The sequence below is a fragment of the Heliangelus exortis genome, chromosome 2 (genome assembly GCF_036169615.1).
Source record: "Heliangelus exortis chromosome 2, bHelExo1.hap1, whole genome shotgun sequence".
NCBI classification, from domain to species: Eukaryota; Metazoa; Chordata; class Aves; order Apodiformes; family Trochilidae; genus Heliangelus; species Heliangelus exortis.
The window spans coordinates 112,605,853-112,626,298 of NC_092423.1; the positions used below are offsets into that span (position 1 = coordinate 112,605,853).

Consider the following 20,446-nt stretch of genomic DNA (forward strand, 5'->3'; position numbering starts at 1 on the left):
TGCCATGTGATGAGATACAGGAGTATCAGAAGAGCATCAAATAAAAATAAACACTTTTTGCCTTGTTTCAATATTGAGGAAAGGTGAAGAAAAGCCTTCTGGACATACAATTTGTTACGGCAGCATGGCCTCTTGCTTGAAGCACGTTTTCAAAGGACAAATGAAAACACAGTGGTAAAGAAAAAACAGAATAAAACATAACATGGTTTTAATAGCTGGACCATGTAAAAAATCCAACTTTTCTTCAACATAACAAAACAGTCTTTATACAAAGGAAGCACTACAGTTGTAGTCTCAGTAAGGAATCCAATAAACTACCACCTGATCAGTAGTTTGTTGAGCTGAGAAGAGAGGGGTCAGTTCAAGAATAGTATGGCAGGAAAAGCAGCAGATCAAGAGGAGATGACAAAATATTTCTTTCTGAAAGGTAGGATATTATTTATGGAATTTGGCCAAGATTAGTCTTCAAGCTTTTTTTGATTCCACATTTTCATTTAATTTTTTTTTAATGCCTTTAAGTTAGCACTACTGAAACATGTAGAAAATACAAAACTAGGAGGTGCCAGAAGTACAACACAAACTGAAGCAACACAGAAGAAAAATGGCAACAAATCTTAAGGACAACTGTGACAGAAATAGGATGAAAAGTAACAAAAAAGGACTGAGTAAAGCACTTAGAGACTAGTAGTTTCTGCTGAAAAGCAACATTAGTTGAAAGTAGTAGAAAAATTATAAGTTCACATGTAACCATCCTACAAACAGCTACAAAAGTCACTAGAAAGATCTGGTTCATAAGAAAGAAAATATGATTCAAGAAAGGAGCTGTGCAGTGCAAAAAGAGAAATATAGATACCACTATACCAGACTACCAAGGTCTTGCTAGGAACACTATGTATAAATCTGGTCATAACACACTCACAAACAATTTATATGGGATAGCAGAACAAAACATCTGACAAACAAGCAAACAAAAGACAAAACTGTATTAAGTATACCAATGAGGCAACCAGCAGGGCTGGCATAAAGAATAAGTGTAAACTTATCATATGTAAGTCTAGCCAGGAAATTAAGAGTTGCTAGACAACAAAACACTGGCTTTAAGATTACGTGTCTGAAGACAGGGATGCGAACAGAGAAAAAAGTGCAACTACTTCGTAAGTAGATACAGGCTCACAGTGACAGACATGGGTTCTGTGGCAGCAAGGTATCTGGCTCAGCCAGAGTGATTTGCTCCAGTTCTGGGTCTCTGTCCTTGCTCCAGTAACAGCCAACTGCAGACCAAGAGGAAAACAACCTTGTAGTATACTGGTGAAGTATTACCATTTGTGATTTAGGGACTTCCCAAGCTAGATAGATTTAACGCCCCTCTTTTCTACTCATTTGACAGCCCCTTCTTGTGCCCACATAAGCTTTTTTTTACTTACAACATCCCACTGCAAGGAGTTCCACAGTTTAATTTCACAATTTATTAACAACTGGTTTCCTCCAGCTTGTTCTGAACCCATCTCCCACTATCTCTCTTTTGTTTCAGCTAATGATCTTGCTCCCCCCTTAATCCCATCTATGCCATTCCTTATGATCCTCTGTCAGCAATATGAAACCTCTATTGTATTCTCCATTTGGCAGTCTCTTAACAGGTTGAGAAGTTTAAGCAAACTAAAGGTTCCTTGCATGAAAGGTGTTTCACTACCTTTTTCATATTCATCACCTTGCCCTGTATTTTCACCATTCTACACCATTCTTTTGTATAGTATTTGGGAGACAGACACACCATGGGTTGTGCCTATTTTATTTCTTTCCTAACAATTAATTCCCAATGGCCACTGAAGTACTACGGTAAACCTGACATCTACATCAGGGAAGTCAGCATAAATTTGAATAGCAGTGGGAGGGGTGGTAGAAGGACACAAACTAATTAAACACATTGGTGAAGAGAGAACACAATTTCGAAAAAGAAATCAGGCTCCACAAAGTGGAGTTTTTGGAGGAATCAATACACATGTGTAGATACGAGAGATGTGCCCTGATGTGGCTGAATAGACAAAACTGAACAGACTGGGAGTTACCACCTCTTTTTTTTTTAATAAATTGGGAGATGTTAAATGAAGTGACTGATGGAGCCTCAGGAAAGAAATGTATCTCTGATTCATCTGTTTCTGCTGTGGAACTTCTTGCAACAGGGTGTTTAGGCACTTTAGAGTTTACAAAGGCTCAAGAAGTCACAGGAAAAAAGTTATGTAAAAAAAAAAGTCCAGTAAAGGCTAGTAAACACCACCCCACCATGTCTGGCTCAGGAAGCCTTTGACAAGTGAATTACCCAAGATCAGAAGAATACTCTGGTAAAGACATCCCTACATGCTTGCCCTGTCCCTATGCCTTTCACTGCATCTTAGTTTTACCACTGTCAGAAAGAGACCACCAGGTTCTAATATGAACACAAGTGTTATCACTCTTACTAATTAACATGCAAACATAGAATTTGATCATCATTTATTAGGTTGACCAAAAGTATTTAAGGCCACGATTGGGCTGGTAAGGCCTGCAATAACAGCTCCTTAACAACTCTTGATTTCAAAGCAGGACAATTCTGTTAATTTACACAAGATCTGACACTGCTGTCAGTTGGTACAAATGCAAGCTCAAATCCAGCATATTTTAATATTGGCAGAATGAACAGGATCACATTTCACCGTGCTGCCAAACACCTGCCATTCTAAGACAAACTCCACTACATAAGACAACTTACGACTTTGCCAAGTTCCCATTGTTTGGGCTGAAATTTTACAAGTTAGTGTCTGTTTCAGTGTTTTGTTTCTTCACCTTTTATTAATTCAAAACAGTACAGCTGTTTAAAAAAATATGAAGGTTAATGTTAAGAAGTTTTGCCTGTGTCAAATGATTCTGGCACATTTTCCCTACTTTTCTTTTTCTTAGTTTTGAACCCCCATTCTTTGGGATGGAGACTTGAAACTAGACAGTCTAGTAGTAGAACCATCATTCCTGTGAACTCTACCCAAATTTGGGCAGTTTCTTAATTACTTATTCCACAAGCCACTTAGTCATTCAGAAACCAATCTTTTGAGTCAGATAATTGAATACTGTCCTAGACAACTCAGACTTTACCAGAGATCTCTGTGTCATTTAAATTGAAAGCTACAGAAGAGGTCATTAATTTTCCAGGTCCTTGGCTTGAGTCTACAAGGAGTGATTTGCAGAAACACTTAGTGCCTGCAGCTGCAGTGGAAGGCAGTGAAAGCTGAGTTCTAAACAGATTATGGAGACAATAGTTTTGAAAAGTGCAGCCTAGTAATCTCAAAAAAAGGTTCTCCCAGAAAATGCCACAGAAACTTAATTATTAAAAAAAAAACCCCAAGCTTCAAAAAACCACAAAGGCCATTTAATTTACTCTCACTCCACATTCACACTGTGAATGCACTGCAGGCTCTCCTGCTTCAGTACCAAGGTGCTCACAGTGCAAGTCTCATGATGCAGGTTGAGCAAATAGTGTCTCTCTATCCCAAGAGTTAGGAACAAGGTACAGGCAGCTAGGGATTTCATGGGGGTATGGACTGTGGTTGTAGGACAGAACTGCTCGAAGAATCCAGAGCCTGAGGCAAAACATCAAACATCCTAGTGAGCATACCAGAACTCTGTATAAATATGTTCTATTGTCAAGATCCATGTATAAGTTTCCAGCCAGCAAATGGGCTTGTCAGCTCCCATCTGTGGGATATGCATAGCTCTGAGAACGAACATCTCACTGGGTATTTGCCTTCAGTGATCTAAGGCCTGAAAAGTAGGATTGCATAGGAGTGTCCATGGCAATGACTTGAGAAGAACATAATTTAGCTTTGTGTAAATGAGGGACAGCTAAATTTACTATTTTACTTGAAAACAGTAGTGCCAACCACTGTTGTTAAATTAACACACAAAATTAAACAGAAAGTACTTGCAGTTGCATATGTGCACCAACTGTTTTTCTTCCTTTCCACATTTCTCATCTCTCCTCCTTTGAGTGGCTCTGTAAGCTTGTCAGGGCAAGGAGAGACGCTGCCTGTGTTTTCTTTTTCAGCCTCTAGTACAATGAATCCTAAAAATGGATGCTACTTATTTTTTAAAAAATAAGAACATGAACAAAGCAACACAACTTCGAAAGTTTCCTTTAGTTCTCTTTACTCTTACCTGGTCACCAGTGCTTAGAAACAAACATTCTTCCTGTCCACTGCTCTCCTGTGAAAGACCACAGTATCTACAGTTCCTGGAGCAGAGTGCTTCAGTCATCTGTGCTCCAATCCTTCCCATGCTTTACTTCTCATCTTGCCCCAAAAAGCAAGGGGCTGTTTTCTCACAGGATACCAGAACCAAGATTTCTCTCCCTCCACAGGCAGCTACTGAAATTCTCTTCTGTCACTCAGATGCTTGTAACACCTTAAAACAACCAAATACCAAAATCACATCTGAAATGAAAGGGCTAAAAAGTCACTTCTCATCAGCTTCTGGCCAACTTGCCAGGACTTCCTTAGTGCAAGGGAAGTGATGAGGCTGCAAGTGTAGCCCTAAGAACTGCTGTCAGAGAGCACAGGATGAGTTTTTTTAAAATAAAAGCTACCAACTTCCCCCCCCAACCATCTTTTCCTCTTAGTTGTAGGTCTTCCTGTCAAAGGAAAGCATATCAGGCAGGTGGTACACATGACCACAGTAACACTGCAAAACTTTCACCAGGACAACAGAAATAGCATCAGAAACAGCACATCAACTTCCTCCAAAATATCCATGATTTTCTAACAGCACTTAGAAGCAAACACCATGCTAATTCCCCATTCTAAGAACAGAATAGCACGAGGGAGCAAGAGGGGAAGGATTCTATGAAGCAAGAATCTTTCCTACTCCTTTCCTAAACCATGCCCACTTACATGAAGCAATCTCACACAAATAAGATGTATTGTTGGCTGATCTTGCTGGATTGTTTTTCCTTAGCTATTTAGAAGTCAAATTTATTACAGAAAAGACTATTTTTGGCTAGAGGTGGCTTAAAAGCTTTCCTCCTTACAATCCACTTCCCTCTTCAGCTCAGTGAAGCAGCACAAATTTGTAGATAAAAAATTTTGGGTGTAATTCTGAAAGGAACAGACGAACAAGAGAAAGTCCAACTTCAAGCAGATTTCCTCTTAGGATAGCTACTTACTGTATATCATTTTTCGAGCTGTGCAAAGGTGGTCTAAGCAAACAGACCATGTTGCTGAGGAAAGGGAAGCAGCTCAACACTGACTCCACTGGGACAGAGCTCTTCCCAAGGCATGGGATTGTGTGAGGAGTCCAAGCCCTAAAAACTCCTGTGACACACAACATAAAGCAGCAAGAAGCAGGACCTGAAGCTCTGTTGACAGATGGATATCTCTGAGAGTTCATTTCAAGAATCCACTGAGGTACATACTTGAGTACCCTGGAGAAGAAGAGGCTCTAAGAAGATCTTTTAGCAACCATCCAGTACCTCGAAGTACCTGAAGAGGGACTACAAGAAAGCTACGGAGGGCCTTTATACAAAGGTGTGTATCAAAAGAACAGGTGAATCAGTTTCAAACTGAGAGGGGTAGATTTAGGTTAGATCTTGGAAAGAAATACCTTAATGTGAGGATGGTGAGACACTGGCACAGGTTACCCAGAGAAGTTGTGGCTGCCCCCTCCCTGGAAGTGTTCAAGGCCAGGCTGGATTGGGCTTGGAACAACCTGGTCTAGTGAGAGGTGTCCCTGCCCATGCAGGATGATCTTTAAGGTCTCCTTCCAACCCAATCCATTCTATGATTCTGTGAGAAGTCGTCAGAGGATCAACATATTTTGGAGGTACACCCTAGGCCATTATCTGCTAGTGCTTTATCTATAAACTACTTAGGAATACAAAAGTATTCCTCCTGGTTTCCAATGTCACAGAACTTCATCATACTAAACGGTGCAGAAATAAGAAAACAAAGATTTTTCCTTTGCAGCTGCTGAGTGATATGTGACTGAAAGGCGATGAAACCAGAGCAGAAAAGCTCTGGTTACAGGAAAATGGCACATTCAAAACAAAACTATTGGAACATTCAAGAGAGGATGAATCAAAACAAAACCCAAACTGAATATTTCCTATAAATCAAAGATTTAAAAATACTAAACAATAAGATACTTGATTATGAATAAAACTAAAACACATGCAAAAATAAAAGGGCCGGATCAACTAGATGGTCCACCTTGAGAAGGTAGTACTAGATGCACTGACAACTCCGGACAACATCACTTTATGCTCTCCATTTTTTGTTAGATGCAAATTAAACACATTGCCAAGAAAAATGGCACAACCTTGAAATAAACACAAAAGAGTAACAAGATGGTTCCCCTAGACAGGGAAAGAGCGAAATCCAGAAAAACTGAAGCAGACTAACAAATAAACAGTTTAAGCTATTTGAGGGTAGTCGTGATGACTAGCAACACACAATCTTCTGGGTATTCTTGTCTGTCTTGGTGTTTTAAACATAAAAGCTCCAGTTCATTAAATACATTCTCATATTTGATACACCGTTATGGTCTAAAAGTTGACACTATAAATAGCACTAAGGAGCTTCATATTAATGTCTTCTTGATTTCTGTATCAATTTACTTGATTCCAACAGTCAAGCGCATGTCCTCTGGACCTCAAAACTGAAAGGAGTTTTTAGGAGGGTTATTCCTAATGAGACGTTTGACAGGGTTAAAAAACTCTGACAGGTTTTGTGTTAAAAAATTAAAATAGTTAAAATATAAATGGATAACTGTAGATATACATAAATAAAGGACAAAGCATTCACAAATGTTTAGCAGCTTTCTTAGGAAAAGCAAGTATCTGGGTAAAAAAAGAAAAAAAAGATAGATTAGGGAAATGTAAAAAAAAAAAAAAAAGAATACATACTCCTCTAATCCATACTGGCATGCTAGGAAAACTTAAAGACAATTTGGAACAAACTTCACAATTCTTACAATTAGGAAATACATGAGGAATAACATCATGAATAAGTCTTCAAATTAGCAAGTGACCAAGAAGTATATGCTTTGCCAATTTCAGTTCAAATCAAAATACTTCACGATACAAGCATATTTTTAGTACTTTTACAAATAAATGAGTTCTTTCGAATAGGATTCTTCACTCACTTTCTCGGGTTTTTTTTCCTCTGCAGTGTCAGAAACAGCCATTTCACAAGATCACAAGATCACTTTTGCAAATAAAAGGGATAATTAGCATGTAATCTTGTATGAAATTAGAATGTTGGAAAAAAGAACAACAATCTTTTAAATACGAATCCTGGAAAAGCCTAGGGTTTGTTTTTGTTTTGTTTTGTTTTTTCTTTTTTTTTTTTTTTAATTTGCTTTAACGACTATCTGACAAACTACTGCCCTAACCTGATGACACACTTATTTACTATATTTTCTTTTGCCTGTTATTCAGTTGTTGGCAGTAATACAACTTCATTTAGCAATAGCTTGGACCCCTCAGTAAGGGAATGTGTACATAGTAGCTCTCTAATCTTGCTGCCCAGCTGCTAAGACAGTCACATGAGTCACTTGCTGCCTTTAGAGCAACACACACCACTTGCTGAAATTAGAGACATTCTCAGTTTCTGCACTGACCATATATATAAATTGAGTAATATCCTATCCTAATCACACACAAAACTCTCTAGGTATTTTGTTTGTGTTTTGTTTTGGTTTGTTTTTTTAATTTAAACTGGTGAGCCAAAGAACATATTTTTCACTAATGCAGCTAACAACCCAGCTCCACAAAGCAAATTATGTACTGGTTTTCAGCAGTTTCGTTTTCATGCCAGTTACGCTAGCTTCAGGAATTAGTCTGAATGTAGGTAACCTCATTTAATTGCTCAGTGAAAATCCAGCCTCGGAAGAATGAAGAAGTCTATATGCCAGGACAATTCAGTGTACAGCTCTGGAACAAAACACTTTACAACAACAATTCTTCCTTTATCAGGATTTTAAACTGTGACTGTTAGGAACACCACCTTATTCAACAGTCTACTGAAAAACAATTTACATAAAGAGTAGCACAGTTACTTCCATGCAGCACTTTGGTCTGCTGATATATAATACTCCTTGTAGAAAACATTTTATTTACTAGCATAATCTGTAGGCACTATGTAGGAAGTACTATCACATGCAAACAGTACATAGCCTTACAGCAAAACCCTATGAGGATAATCTTTGGACTGTCACTGCATCCTCAGTGTCAGCCCTATGATGTTTCACATTACTGCCTTCTTTACCATATTCTTGCTGCATCTTTTTATGGCACTGTTCTTTGAAGATGGTTGTAAATGGAAGTGATCAACAACACAATGTATTATTTTCTGGTCATGCATGTTATAGACTACCAGCATAACAAAAACCCCACAGGATCATACTTCAAGATACAAGGCTAATGCCACCAAAACTGAGGAGTCTTTTAGATTATATGAGAAATACTTTCCTAGTTAAACAATATAGTGGCCCACATTGCACAAGGTGTTTCAGTGTGCCTACAGAAGAAAGCTGAATGTCAAACCTTACTTAACTCCTAAGTTCATGTACAGCCAAGCTTGTCTTAAAATAGTCTTAGAAGACTTCTTGCCAGTAGGAAATCACAGTAGGCAATGCCCCAGGTCACCAGTCAAGCAGCAGCACATTTTCAAGTTAAATACTGCAATCTCTCAGATAATATTAAATAGAGCTCCATACCGATCCAAAACAGAGTATCAAGTAATAATCAAGTAGTAACAACTAACTAAACTTTTCACTCATGTATCATTCTGAATTAACATTTGTAAAGAAGAAAAAAGAAAATGCTTATTGCTAAAATGTTTCAACAAGCTTTGCACTATAATTCAACTAACTACAAGCAACTCCTTGTACTGGCATTTAATACCAGGCTGAAGCACCTCTCCTATGAAGACAGGCTGAGAAAGTTGGGGTTGTTCAGCCTGTAAAAGAGAAGGCTTGGGGAAGACCTTACAGAAGCCTTACAATACCTGAAGGGGGCCCACAGGAAACCTGGTGTGGGACTTTTTTACCAGGGCATGTAGTGATAGGATGAGGGGTAACAGTTTTAAACTGGAAGAGAGTAGATTTAGGTTAGAGATTATGGAGAAACTCCTCACTGTGAGGATGATGAGACACTGGCACAGGTTGCCCTGGCAAGCTGTGTCTGCCCCCTCACTGAAAGTGTCCAGAGCCAGGCTGGGTGGGACTTGGAGCAACCTGGTCTAGTGGAAGGTGTCCCTGCCCATGGTAGGGGTGTTGGAACAAGACAATGTTTTAACTTCCCTTCCAGCCCAAACCATTCCATGAACACCTAAAAAATTCTAGTCATTGATGTACAGAGTGGCAGCCAACACACAATCAAATTTCAGACTAGTACATATCTACTGCTCTTACACATAACATAAAATTTCTAAAGTCAAAAGATAAAGCAGAACTATATTTTTGTTATATTTTTTTTCTCTTTACAGAATTTTCTACTAAATATTGCTGTTTCCCATGTTTGTGTGACTCTCTACACAGAGACAATTACAAAAACTGTATTTTCCTGAAATAGGAAAATACAACTTCAGAAAATAAAGTTACAGAGGAATATGGGACAAGATTAGCAATTGAAATTACTAATCCAGATGAAACTCAGAGTCTCAATCCAGCTGGCAAAAATTCTCATCCCCCTTTACTCCATCTTTCCCATAATCAGTATAGCATTCCATTCAGGTATTTGCCTATCACAACATAATATTGTACACCAAAATTAGGAACTGTTAACCCCACACACAATGAGATGCTGAGAAAAGGTTTCAGCATCTGCTGCCATTCTTAATCAACAATTTGTCTTGAATAACCAGAATGCCTCAAAGCAGGCCAAACCATGTGGACATACAAAACAATTACTGGAAAAAAGGCTGCAATTTGACAAAGCATGTATTATGCATTCTATTAAAGAAGGCACTCTCTTTCTTCAAGTTCATGGGTATATTGCTGTGATAACCTGAAACCTTTCAGATAGACTCTAGGTAAGAGGAAGCTGCCTGAAATAAAAACATTGCCTACAGAACAATGCATGATGGTTTATTAGATTAGCATGTTAAAAGTATAATCTCTTTTGACAAAGCTATTTTTAAGTGGTCTTAAAAAAAGTATAAAATGCTAATTCTGTTTTTCAATAAACATAACTTTTCATCTGCTGAGTCAGAGGCGTTAAGTGTAATAATAACAGCAGGAGTACAATGCTATTTGCAGTTGTTTGGTGGAAAAAGCACAAGCACAATTTCATGCAACTAACAAGAAAAAAATAATCACAAAGCAGAATTCAATTAAAGGCAAATACACAAGGGGGAAGCTATAATTCTGACAAAATAAAACACTTGTTTTCCTAGGTACAATACACATTACTAGAAAGTCAACTTCAAACCCACGTACCATTTACATCCAGGTTTTATAATAAACACTTCCAACACTGGACTAAAATAATGTGCTACCAAGTCAGTCATATCACTTTTCTATGTATCAGATTTCATTCTGAATTCAAACCCACAAAACCAACAAACTCCCTAACCTTAGAAAGCACGTTTTCATACACTGAATGTAGAAGAGCTTTGTATTTGCACAGCTCCCAGAAACAATCTGAATACTTTCTGAATACCTATGCATGTCTAGGTAACTAACCTTTTTACCTAAAAAAAAAAAAAGTTGTGGATGTCCATGGAGACCACATAATTTTTTTTTGCTTTCATCCAGTTCTGATGGTTTTGTTACTGAAAACTATATTCTTCTACATCTACATTATGTATTATTTTCATAAATATAATACAATAACACATATTGCTGAGATCCAAGATATTGCTACATCAATCTCCCATAACATTTAAATATTATTTACTTGATTGAAAAAACATAATCAGATTAGGATAGCGGTTATTTTTTCTTTGCTTTGAAGACAGTTAAATTTTCTTCCAAGATCTTTGCTAAAAGCATTTTTGTCCTTTTTGAGCACTCTAACTTAATATGCGGTTACATTAATTGTCCTTTCAAGTTAACAGACTTGTAAAAATCATCCTGAAGTGTTCACTTCTGATACTGCAGGAAAAAAAATGAAAATGTGAGTGAATGAAGAAAGGAACTTCTTCCAAATATTTATTTGTAAAAGCCAGAGTAAAGCAGTTCCCTGTTCACACTGTAGAAAGAGACCACAGTAGATCTGCTCCTTCCACATTCAAGACATAGCAGTTCCATCATTAAGAAGCATCCCCTGCTGAGAAGCACATGACTCTGCTGTTCCATGATGTACCCTCAATGACTACCAGTTTCCCAGTGATATTAAAATAATAATGGTTTTAACCTATAAAAATCCCCTGAACAGCTCGATTCTTGACAACCTGAAAGATCACTCCTTTTAATAAATGCCACCTGAAACAATCTGAAATGCATGTTATACTGGAAAATAATAATAAAAACAAACAAACAAAACATGGATGGGGAAACACCACTCATTCACTTAGAAGCATTTCTGAGATAAGCTTAAAATGTTAGCATTGCAGATGATAGTTACTCCGGTACATTTGTGTGTTATCTACTTAGAATTCGATACATGGAGATGATGATATTTGGAAAGCATGAAATAGAGGCTGAATATCTTGAACATCACAGTAAAAAGAACTGTCAGCATCCAACTGGATTTTAATAAGCTTTGCCAGAGGAATCCAGAACATGTATTTTTATTGACTGTTTGTTCAATTTAATTTGTTTTGATTTATAGTAAAGCACGGCTGAAGAGGGCAAGGAAACTTTCAAATAATCTGGTCAAAATCAGTCAGGAAAAAAAAGTCTCCCTCTTCCATCTATTAATTCTATGGTTCGGGTCATTTAATAACTTTGGCAGCCACTACAACATGCACAAAAATATCAAGATCCAGACTTGCCAAACAACTGATGAATGCAACAAGTGAAGGGGAAAAAATGAATAATTTTTTATCTCTACATAACCCATCTAAAAATACCTGAAATAAGAAGACAGAATATTTAGTGTTCAGGCCTGAGCTCTGCCATGGACAGGACAAGGAGGGAGTACACACTGATTACACATCGTCTCAGAGGTACCCGAACACAAAATTCCATTCTGACTTTATAAAGTTTTACTTAGTAACAGCTCATTCCTAAGAGGGCTACAAATACATTATGATCTTCATTTAATAGACCCCTTACCTTCCTACAATGGCCTAAGTTACAAAAAGTTTGCAGATAAATATATATACACACACATGGATAAATAATCTTCAAAGCACTGCTGGCAGCAAAAGCGATGGCAGTTTTTTACTAATATTTGTGAAGGAAGAATTAACAAATCAGCTAAGCTCTGTCTTCTTTAAACTCTGAGTCTCAGTATCTCAATGAAACAAATGCTGTTTAAGTACTATTTCACCTAACAGTGAACACTTGCAATTTGACAGGAAATTTCTGCCTGCCTTCAAGCTTTTTTGCCTACAGAAAACCTCTATGCAAAATCTACCACCAAGTACCCAGGTACCTCCTTTATAATAAAAGTCAGATGCTTAGCAGAAAGGATTATCTGACTTTCAACACCAGTTTCACTAGAACTATGACAGGACTAGGAGAGATTCAGGGCATTCATGAAATCTTTGAGGGTTTGCTCAGAGACGAGACTTTCTATTGCTTGATTACTGATGAAAACTGGAACAAACAGCACAATACTCAAGTACTTATTCAGACAAAACCTTTAGGGAATTCAATCAGCCTAATGAAGAATTTTGGAGTTCATCTCGAGATAGCTGAATATATTAGCAGTTTCGAGGTTGCAACATTACTGTGCAACTGAAATCACAAAGTCACAGGATTTAAATACTTTGAGAGACTGAGGAGCAGTAACTTAAGTCATCAGAGCCCCTTCCTGACCACACTTCCAGTATCCCATCTCCCTTTACGTTCAATATTTTTATTAGGCAAACTAAGGAAAAATAGAAAATAATAATACATATTCAACCTCCCCAAATTAAAGCACCTTTCCACTCCAATCAAATGAACAAGTAATCAACACAGTTAAAAACCACTCAAATGAACTTCCCTTTCAGTACAAATATTTAAGTATAATGAAGAGTAAGAAGTTTGTTTTACATGATGCATAGATAAAAACTGTACTAGAATTCAAAATGTATTGCTCAAGATAGACTAAACTTACTTGTTGTTAAATATTGTGAAGTAGTCAAGCTTTCAAAGGTAAAATAGCTGTATACTACAAGGCAGACTTCTAAGCCAATTTTTTTTTCCCTGAGAAACTCATTTCATGGTTTATCATTTCTAGAACTGTAATCTAGATTTCTGTTTGCCTTTTACAGCAGTTGATGCTAGGAGTGTGTTTGAGTATTTCTTATGAGAAATAATGATACCACATATCTGATTAATGCTACAAGGCTACAAAACCTGACATTTTTTCTCATAGGCTAATTTAACATTCATCCATTTGGGACCATTCCCATCATGCAAATACCACTATTGTTAAGTTTCTCGTGTTATTCTACACCCAGTTTTTATACTTGTAGCATCACAAGCCAATTCTACAGTACTCCTCAGCACAATTTTTCTAGTACAAAAATGTACAACGGCAACACTTAATGGGACAAAAGTTCATTTTGAGAGAATTAGAAAGTTCTAAATAAGCAAAAGAACTGCTGGATTCAGGAAAGGATGTATCCAGCAGAAAAGGGTACATGTGTAGCTAAGACAAAACCCCTTTAAAATTACAACTGGGAATACATTAGATTTTACAAGTAATGAGAAATTAAACAAGTTTGATATAAATATTTCATATACACTTTTTAAAGCTATTTCATCACATATTAAAAATAGCCTGAATAATTAGGATAATTAGCATATTATGATCTTAGTAACTTTTTAAGCAACAAATAACATAACTTTGTTGTTCAGGAATACAGCTGATTTCATTGTACTGCTATGCTTATAACAGTATTTAAACACCATTTAAAATAGCATGTAACAACACCATCCTTTGACATATGCAATAATATTTTTATTACTTTTTCTGAAACTGATTAAAATATAGCCATAAGCTATATGTTTGTGCTGTGGTATAATTAGAAGTGGTTTAGTCTAAACACAATCCCAGTATTCAAAAGAATCAAAGAAAACTGTCAGATCACAGAAAAAACCCCAAAACCTGCAGATTCACATTAACTGGCACTTAAAATGATCAGCTATGCCTGAGCTCTTTGCTAGAGCTACATGGTTCACCGTTTCTGTAGTGTCCTAGATGAAACAAATTATGTGGGTATTGACTACAGTAACTTCCAGTGAACAAAACAGGCTTAAGCAATAGCTATGTTTAGGTTTGAAACAAAGCACAAAACCCTGACAGGATTTTACATTTAGTTTATTTAATTTAGTACTCACTCCTCCTAAAGCACTTCTGAGGGGAAGAGCACCAGTAACTGATAATAGGTATCTAACACCATAAATTTATGCCTTTGTAGTGTTATCATCTTAAGAAAACATAAGAACAGCTGTAGACAATTTCTCCTTTTACATATTTATATTGTCTATACTTCCATGTGATAAATACATTATTATTATTAAGCCTTGCACATAAGCTGTACTAAATGCACAATTAGTATAAATGAAAATTCCACAAGTGACAGTAAGAGTTTGAAGAAATTTAACATTTACAAGTTTGTAAATGTTTTATTACTAACTATACAGGCTTGATTGAAATTTAATAGTAAGCTGCCACAATCTCTCTTTCTGCCTTTTCTTCAAAAAGGTCTCTTATAAAATTCCTATATAACAACTGATTCAAAAGAGATTACATTTTCCCTAAAGAGACAGATGTTTCCTTAAAATGTGTGTTTGTGTATCTGTATTACATATAAATGTAACATATATGATAAATACATATACTACACAATAAACAGTTTTATTAGAAGTGACAAGCACCTGGGACAGTAAAATCTTATTTGCATACCCAGGGTCTTTCTGATGTTCAAACGTTTTCTGTAATGAGATCTCATTAATTCAGAATCAGATGATTTGCAGGGCTTTTTAAAGAACTAATGTACTAGTAAATCTGATATCCTGTAGTATACAAATGCATACTCAATAAATGAAGAGGAAAGATAAGCTTTCTGAAATTCTCCTTGCTTTTTGATTCCCTGACAATTCACTGTAAATGTGCATAAGACAAGATCAACCTCCTACATTTGATTTCATGAGAAACACTTCAGATTTGGCAGTCTCCGAAGTGTAATGTGACCCAGAACACAGAGAAAAGCTTTTAGGGTGAAAGTCAGTGATATACAGTGTCAGGCTACCAGGTAAATTACCTGCACAATACATAACTGGATGCACAAACTGCATGGTTAAATTATGTCAAATAAAGTATTATTACAGCAATATAGAAGAGATTATTATTAGTTATCCTAACTTTAGTGAAAAAACAACTTTGACAAATAATTCCCTTTAAACACTTTCTAATCTGATTTCTAGGGATATTCTCATTTGAGAGAGGAATTTAGCACATTAAGTGCAAAAGAAGATTATAGCAATTCAGTTTACTGTAATAAGACACTTTTTGCATTTTTCCAAGTTTCTTTACATAGCTACTTCTTAATTGCATCTGATGGCAATTCTAGGTTTTACTTTCCTGATTCCCACTTGATTTCTCAAGCTGATTTGAGCTATTTTACTTCTGAATTTTGAGTTACTGTTCTGTGTATTACAGCCACACTTATCTACATTAATTTATTTTATCCATCTCATTTTTTTGTTTTATACTAGTTTAGCCCTGGTTTTGGTGTCTTTTTTGTTGGTTCCTCACCCTCCTTAAATAAATAAAATAAATTTAAGCACATTGGGCCATATTCTACTGTCTTCATTGCCCCTTGTAGGTCTACCAAAAATGCTAGGGTTGAATATGTGTAAAATATAGCCCATCACTCCAGCCATGTATTTAAATGTCTCTGACATGGCATCTCTACACTCTGGACAGACAGTGAATTAGGAAATGGACAGAAGCTATTAAAAGATAATAGAAACTGCTTTATTCCTCCAACATGAGTATAACTATATAAACTTTCCCACTCTTCACGGTCAACTTCGTACTCATACAGTTATCTCAAAAGCCTGCTATGTAGAGGGGTTACTTTTAATGCCATGATCCTACGTTAACTGTTCAAAAGACATATAGGGTCCATTTAAAAATTACCAATTTTAATATATCCTATGAGAAGGCCCCATCTTTTCTAACTGCTATCAAAAAACTATTTCAAAAAAGCATGTTGTATCTTGTCAAAATTTAAAGAACCCTGCAAATTCTATTAATTTCTGCTAATTTGTCCTTCTAAGATGAGACAATAACAGGTGAACACTTATACTGAAGTAGACAAAAAATACTTTAACAAGCCAATCTAAATAAAACTGAACTTGCAGCAATGGTGACCAGTTCTATTCAGTATTAAGTTTTCCAAACTTACACAAAACTAGAATTTTTTGTATTTGATGCTTGGTGTACAAATATTAATTTAAAATGTACTAGTGGCTGCAGTCTAATAATTTTCAGATAAAGGATCACTATATTCCTTGAAAAAATAAAAATAAAATATAAACAGCTGTATAAGTGATTCTATTGAGAGTTAATAAATATTTTACATTAAAGTTACAATTTTAAAATCAATATTAATTTAATTAAATCCTAGATGTGATTTTAGCAGGAAAAGTACACAACTCTATGATCAAAATGCTTAAATAAAGGCAAAAAAAAAATCCTCTGCACTTCAGAAATTTAGACATTTTACATTTGGTCAATACAAAATGTTACTTTGTTCTAATATTTTAACTATTTTAAATAGTTTTTTAAGGCTACCTAAACATTTGGTAATTGGTTAAAGATGCTTAACAGTTCAGTGGATAGGTACTGCACATTTCTCTCAAAAGCATGGCAAGCTAAATCCCCACTAGTAGCAGACATTTGGAGAATAACTCCTTGAAAGCAAGTGCTCTCCCACTTTGGTGGTGGCTGTTAGTTCTTTTTTACTCTACACTGTTTTGAGAATGGTCTAATTGCTCTAATATATTTCACATTTTCTGGAATATCTCCCCTTGGCTAACAGATAAAGTCAATCAAGAACCGTTCCAAAAGGTTATTTGCTGACAAAAACTGGTTATAGAGATGTAAGAAGTTAAAGATCTTTTGGTTTAGACTATGAAATAAAACATCTCTTTTAACAAAATAACCTCGAACAGTTACAAACACTGGTTTATTTAGAACATGAGCAGTGCCCACTTTAACCCATTAATTTTAAAATACACACACTACTCTGACCCTGAAAGGAGGAGACTTAAGGGCACCATTTTGACTGACTAGCTGCTGAGATGGACGACCATTAGAAGTGGCTGCACTTTGTATGCAGTGCCTTTTGGAATTACACAAATTTCTTGCAACTTTCTTAATTTAAATTCTACATAAACTACTGTTTGGGGATAAATATTAAATGAAAAATACACATCAAGAGACACACTTAAACAAAGCATTCAAGAAAAGTTGAATGCATGTCAATTTAGATTTCTGTATTTGCTGTTCTGCTGCAGAATACCATAGTTACTAACTTTTAACTTTTTAATCCAATTGAATAGGATTGCTGAATATCTAAGAAGGATTTTAATACATTTACAGTTCCCCAGTTTATCTAGCAAAAGTAGGGTAACCTTACCAACAACAGCCTATAGTATTTGTTTCCTCAGGTGCTTTCATTTTAGAAAATCTCTACAAAATCATACTTAATCATGGATAGAACCAGAGCAACATTTAGTGTAGAATCTTAACTCTTAGAAGTAGGGAAGCTTTGAAAGTTACTTCTGCTTTCATGAAACACCACAATATTCCCATAAGAAGAATTCAGTTTTTTATAGTAATAAATTAAGTGATTTTGTAAAAAACAATCCTAAACAACATTTATCTTCTGCTATTATTATCATCATCTGGATTACACCTTAAAATTAAACCCCGTTTAGAAGACTATTAAATTCTGTGAAAACATCCTTTCCTCTCCCTCCTCCTTATGTCCTGAATTTTGTACTATGGTTGGATACACTGAATTCACTTTGTAATACATAACTAAGTCAAGATACTCCACAACATGTCCTTCTTTCATGTTGTTATTACCAGTGCTTGTATTGATTTTCAGCACTTCAGTATTAATGATTTAGAAGTTGTTAATTAGGTAAAAATGTACTAACACAATGAACACTTTATACTGATGGTCACAGACATAGTATTTGAAGAGTTCTTAAATACTGTTTTCAGTACCATTAACTAATTTTTAAAGTTAGTTCTGTATATCTCCTACTAGCTATCTACTCTGGTACATTAAAAACACCAACACATGGTATACTGCTATTAATCTATCAAATTTCTACACATTTCAGAATAATGTTACTTTAGTCAATAAAAGGAAGAGATCAGGGTAAGAAATACTTGGAAAGGAACTTTAAAGTATGAATTCTTGGTAACTATAAAAGATATCTCTAAACCATAAAAGACTGTTTTGGAAAAATGTTCATTTGATTCCTTTATACAAACTGATTAATCTTTCTTCTTTAATGAGCTTTCTTTTCTTTTTTTTTTTTTTTTTTTTTTTTTTCTTTTCTTTTCTTTTCTTCTCTTCTCTCTTCCCCTAACCTAAGAGTAGTCATTGTGATTAAATTTTCACAACTGTGAGTCACTGGAAAACTTTAAGATTTCTTCCAAAAATCTCAAACCACAAGACTATCCTAGTCAACAACTACTGTGCAACAGCTTCTTTGGTCACATTTGCAGAAAAGGTACAGATCATTTGTGAACACATTGACATTCAATACAGAAGGCTATCACAACTGATATTTAACTTCCACAAGTTCAAAGAAAACATTTGCTAAAATAGCTTCCCCTTAAGTTCAGCACTCCATCTTTCCTCTTGAGAAACACATACCTGTGTGCAATTTTTCATCTAGAATTAAATACAAAGACTACAAAAACAAGCCATGTGTAGAGGAAACATTGTAATTCCTCAGAAAGATATCAAATTGCCATGTTAAGAAACAATGTTAATTTTTTTAATAGGATACGTCACTGAAAATTAAAATACACAGGAGATAATAGGGACAAGCAGAGCATTTCATATCATTACAGTTGAACATTTACAAGTTAAAAATTTAGTAAAAACTGTATCAGCTAGAAACAATGTTAAAGCATGCATGCACACACATATATATGAAACTAGATCTCGGTTAGGATGATTTTTCTTTTTTTAAACAAAGCCAGAGGCAATTCCTCCAAGTGATGTTATAATGACACAGCTAAGGTCTACTTGTAAGAAGCCCCTAGTTTGGCCAATTAAAACCTACAGTTCTTTTCACTGCTTTCAAAACCTTTTGGGTCTGTTCAGAAGATTTAAGTATGTAACAATCTCTACAATACTTTTCAACAAACTCAGGTGTCCTCAACAAAACTGAATTTATGCAAGGCAAAAACAATGAACTTCACAACTTGCACAAAATGTCTGTGCAACTGTCCCATGCACCTAGGTCTCCTTCCAGGGAACTCATAGCTAGCAGAACAGCACAAGGTTTTAATACTAAACAACCTGACCCTATTTCATTTCTGCAGCACTCATTCCAAAAAACGCCCTTCAAAACACAGCATTTTAATTAACACACCAAGAAAACTCCCCCCAAGACCTGCTACACACAAAAGAATTGTTTTGATCCAAACGAATCTGCATGTTTTCTCATATTATCCTGCCTTAATTTATCAGACCAGGGGTCATGTGATACCTTTCCATTAAAAAAAAACAACGAACCATCCCTCTGCCAAAGGCAGAGGTGCTGCAGAGGTGATGATAACCCTAGGAAAAGAGAAGCTGTCCCTTTAAAATGCCCTGCTATGTCCCTGATCCCACGTGGAACCAACATCAGCAGCACTTTCGCATTAACTTCAATGTGAGGCGAGATGAGGCATCACTATTTCATATAAATAAAACGAGGAGACTGAAGAAGACACTCCTCGTAGGAGACAAACAGGTGAACTGAACGTGCCAGGGAAACCAGCAACCACCCGCAGAAGAGGTGCCCAGCCCCTGAGCCCTCTCTGCTTTCCCTATGGAGCATTACCTCAATCCCACACTACTCTGAAGAATTCACTTTTAATAGAGGAGGGGAGCCACCAAAAAAACTTGAAATTCAAAGGCAACGAAAACGCACTTTATAAACCGGAAAGGTTTACTCTTTGCCTCACACATCCTAATTAGATCAGGAAAGTGACACTACAAAGGCACTACATTCCGGTCCGAAAAAAAAAAAAAAGGAAAAAAAAAAAAAAAAAAAAAAAAAAAAAAAAGGAAAAGAAAAA

The 20,446-nt window shown here is 35.9% G+C and overlaps 1 protein-coding gene across 4 annotated transcripts in view; it reads right to left on the minus strand.

The window, feature by feature from the left end:
* The window catches only part of PLAG1 (PLAG1 zinc finger), a 52,524-nt gene that overhangs the window by 29,836 nt on the left and 2,242 nt on the right, over window positions 1–20,446 (minus strand). The gene's annotated exons all lie outside the window — the stretch shown is intronic.